Source organism: Empidonax traillii, unplaced genomic scaffold (assembly GCF_003031625.1).
Source record: "Empidonax traillii isolate 1590-97213 ecotype Southwest subspecies unplaced genomic scaffold, ASM303162v1 scaffold1136:size174510, whole genome shotgun sequence".
Lineage (NCBI taxonomy): Eukaryota > Metazoa > Chordata > Aves > Passeriformes > Tyrannidae > Empidonax > Empidonax traillii.
The window spans coordinates 16,942-21,408 of NW_020956329.1; the positions used below are offsets into that span (position 1 = coordinate 16,942).

At 50.5% G+C, this 4,467-nt stretch overlaps 1 protein-coding gene across 1 annotated transcript in view; it reads right to left on the reverse strand.

The window, feature by feature from the left end:
* The window catches only part of WNT9A (Wnt family member 9A), a 52,963-nt gene that overhangs the window by 1,047 nt on the left and 47,449 nt on the right, over nucleotides 1-4,467 (reverse strand). The gene's annotated exons all lie outside the window — the stretch shown is intronic.

A 4,467-nucleotide genomic window follows, 5' to 3' on the forward strand; every position in this document is an offset into this window, starting at 1 on the left:
AATCGGAACACCCACCGCAATTAACACCTGCTAGGAGACATTTTGGGAGAGCACCGAGTGACAATTCGGAAGGCTATCTGCTGGAAGAGGGGAGAGAAAAATCATCCTCCAGGAAATACTTTTCTAGGAGGCTCCCAGTTTTCCAGAACATGACATCCACCTGCCAGAACTTTGCTAATTGACAGTACTAGAAAGGTGCACAAAGGTTGTCCAGTGCTGCCACTCATCCTGTGGGCAGAGATCTGAAACCGTGAGGCAACTGAGAGATTAATATGTATTTTAACATTTATCTATGTCAGTAATAATACGTAGGTAAGTTGCAGTGAAAGTGGTAGGAGCCAGTCTAGTGGACAGAGGTGGGTGGCTCCAGAGCAGGAGCACAGGCAGCAGGAGCCTTCTCCACACCACAACACACTGAAACCACCCCTAAACTCAAGCAATTTGCAGCACAGGCTCAGTGAGAACATGGACAAGCTGTGCTGTTCCCACCAGCAGTGGCTGGGCTTGACATCCCACCCAATTCACTTCATGACTGGGGAAAAACATTCATGTAGCTGAAATAAATAGATATAAATAAATTAAAAAAAAAACTTGGAGAACAACAGCCTGAATCACCATCAACAAAAGCAGCTGCTCCCAAAACATCCAGGGAGCTTCCACCACTCCAACCTGTTTTCAGGATATTATTCCAGACTGTGGCAGCACTACTGAGGGCAACACTTAGTTTCAAATCCTTTCTTAAGTAACTGATTGGGTTTATTTATTTTTAAAGCTCAAGCTCTTGCAATGGGCATTGTCACGAAGAATAAGACTCATCTCTCAAGCCCCTTAAAAGGAGAAATAATTTGTTCAAAACATCAGAAAGCAAATGTCTGATTTATTCCCAAAACAAAAAGAATCGAGCCTCCACAGAGCAAAATGTCCAAATCTTGCTTGGGGGGAGCTTGCATGGGGATGGTTCTCTTCAGATCACCACAAAGTGTAAATAGAGAAGGGACATCAGAGCCAGTGGAACCACAGTGTTCACATTTGAGATGGAGGGAACAGAGAGACAAGGTTATTTTCAACAGGAAAAGCAGCACAGGGAGGAGAAGCAATATCAGGAAGGGAAGAGAAAACAAGGAGAGAGTCAATGGTTATTCATTTTGGAGAGAGACAAGGGTGGTAACAACCCCTGGGTGCTGTAAAAGACCCCAACCCCAAACCCATCCACTGACTGATGCTCAACAGAGGATCCCATCCTTTGCAAATGAGGCTGCAATAAAGACGCTTCAGGGCACAAGAGCACATCCACCTCCTTAGAAATGGCATTGGGATGTCCCAGCCCACCTCCCACAGAGAGAGATTTACACCTGGAGTTTACACCTGGGATCGTTCCACGGGCTACATGAGAGCAGACACGTGATTTGGACAGTCACAGATAACCTGCCTTCCGTCCACAGGTTATAAACTGATATTTATAGTTCTAATTCTCCCTTCCTCCCCCCCCCAAAAATAAGTTGCATTTTGGCTTTAAATGGGTAAGGTACAGCCACCCCCTAAAATAGCAGGTAATAAGGGTTTTGTTTTTTTTTTTTTTTAACAGAGCTGGCTCCTAACGAGGTCCTGCTGAAAGTGCCCTTCCTTTGGGCATCCGTGGTATTCGACAGAGGAGAAAACAACCTCCCCCTCTGCCCATTGTGGCATCTGCCCACACGTTGTGGCCTCCTGACAGCACAGCACTGGCTCCACTCCACTTCCTGACCATCCGGCTCTTAATGATTTGGCTGCAGGAATCCTGCTGAGCTCCATGTGCAAATGCGCAATAGGTCACGGACTCGGAATTGGGGCCCGGCCCAATCCCGATATTCCAGAAACGTTTTTAGAAAGACAATACGCATCACGCAGCCCCGGCCAGTGGTCACACTTCATTCCTGTGACAGCCAAGACCTTTTCCAGTGCAACCCAGTAATCCACAGTAGCATTCGAGCGAGTGAGGGGGTTACAGAGGGGGATGTGTTGCTGCTCAGAGCGCTCAGCTGGGCCGGCCTGGTTAAGGGCTGTCACGCTCCTGTGTGCCAAAGTGTCTGGCCAAGTCCACAAGAAATCCCACAATGTCAGACAAGAGCGTACAGAACACGTTTCAACAGTGAGGAGGAAGAGGGGGGGAAAAAATCCAGCCCTCACCCACAGGGTCCCTCATGTGAAGTCACATTTCACTGCCTGTCCAGCAGCGAGAGCTGAGTTCGTGTGAAACAAAGCTCCTCCACCTGATTTCACACTCAGGCCATCAGCAAAAATTGCTGGGGTCCTCGGAGAAGGGCTGCACACTGCAATCATTCATCAGCTCAGGCTTTTCTCAACCCTTCCACACCCCCCTCCTTGAAGCTTTTGCATCTGCTCCACCTGGAGAAGGAGACGCCCACCACTGTACAGGAGATGGGAAAGCAAGAAACCAATGGGAATTGGCTCAGCTGGCAGACAAGCTCCTGGATTTAGAGCTGACTGAACAGGACAGGGTCAGGAAATTCAGGAAGGGAACCCGGAGATGGGGCTGTTCTGGTCAGGAGCCACCTCTCTCCAGAGCTCTGTTGGGAGGGCTGGCATTGCAGGTTCAGCACTGCCAGGGTACCCACGTGGGGCTGGCAGAAAGGGCACAGCACGTGTCAGAAAACCAGATCCTGATGGATTGGCAGCTGGTGGATGGAGTCAGGAACAAGTATGTGGGTTTAGGCACTCGAATAACAGCAGCCAGCCAGGGCTGACCTCACTGAGGCAAACATTTTAAACACCTACACTTGAGGAACACCTCTGAACTCCCATCTGACCCAGCAGAGCCAGAGCAGGCAGGGGATCGTGCGGTGAGGCAGCACCTGCTCCACTGAACAGCTCTCCAGGCTCCCACCAAGTGTCCTCACCACATCCTTACTAACCCCAACGAGAGCCTGGGGACCCAGCTCACACTCAGGCACCTCAGTTTAGCCATTCCCACCTATGAGCGCCCCACCCTCTGGGATGAACTCAGGTGTCTAAATAACACTACTCCAAATAATGCTGCTGAAAAACATTGCTCTTCACCACCAGCTGCCCCTCCAGGGGTCTCTGAGAGGGTATCAATGTGCGCGTTTAGGTTAGGTGAACCTGTTCTACTCATCTGGGCTCCAACAAAGCCCCTAATGAATCCCAGCCTGGCTTTTCCTGACTCACTTCTGGCTCCTCGTTAAGCTGGGACAGCTCTGGTGTCACGCCCCGGTGGCCCGAAGCATAAAAGGTTCCCCTTGTCCCCGTTCCCGTGAATGTGGCGGTTCACGGAACGCAGCGTGTGGGTTTTTCACGCGGCCGCTGGGCGAGCGTGGGGCATCCCAACCGCCCCATAAACCCGCTCCTGGAAGGGCTGCGAATGACTCAAGAATGTTACGAGGCAGCAGGAGTGAAAATCCTGGAAAAAAACCTCTCCAGCCCCACAGCCTCCCTCCCCTGCCGCTGTCAGTCACGCTGCAGCTCCCGCAGGCGACGCCTGACGGGGAACCGCCGCCCACGGGCCCCAAACCACCCACGACCCAGAAGGAGCCTTGGCAAAGCCCCTCCTCTCTGTTTCTCGTCTGGCTCCCCAGCTTCCACGGAGACCTTCCCTCCTCTTGTTGCAAGCCCCTGTCACAGGCACTTAAATCCACCTCGTTTCTTCAGGAAGCAGAGCGAGGCTGATCCAAGTCAGCAGGTTGCTTGGAGCGCTGCTGGAGAAAGATTTCCTGGCCTGGGCCCTGGGACAAGTGGGGAAACGTCTAGATCATGCTTTCAAAACCTGGAGGGGCTTCCAGGATAGAAGAAAATGGCTTTTATTACCCCTAAAAGTCTAGGGGAGATGAGGCAGAATAAGATTTTATTATAAACTTATAATTTTGTGTTAAAGGTATCTCATAATGAGGTAGTTCCTGCTTTCTTTTCAAGGTATATCACGGCTCAGAGCCAGATTTACTTCCATCCTACACAGGCCTGAACCTCTCCTAAACCCACACGGCATCACCACTGAATAACCACTTCATCCACACCAAGGAAATGGCCACCTGAAATGCCTCTGCCTTCTCACTGATGCGAGGCAGAATGAATTCAATTCAATCCAAAGCACAAAATATGTCATTTTGCTCCCTCTGCTCCAAACTCCACAGCTACCACCCAGCAGCAGAGCTGTAAACTCAGGAGCAGAAACAACAAGGAGTGTCCTTCGTGTTTTATGCTGTGAAGAGCTTCCACCATGAAAACAAAGCCAAACAAAGCCAACTAGCGGGTCAGGGATAGCATCACACACGGAAATTACGTCCTCCCTCTCTGCCCTGAACAACCACCTGGCCTTGGTAGCCTCAAACAGAGTCGTTTGGGAGGGGAATGAAGCTTTTTTGAGCTAATTAGCTTGACTCAGGAACACACACTGCCACTGATCTCGCTGTGAGAACCCCAAACACCGACAAAGGCGGAACGAGGAAAACAAAG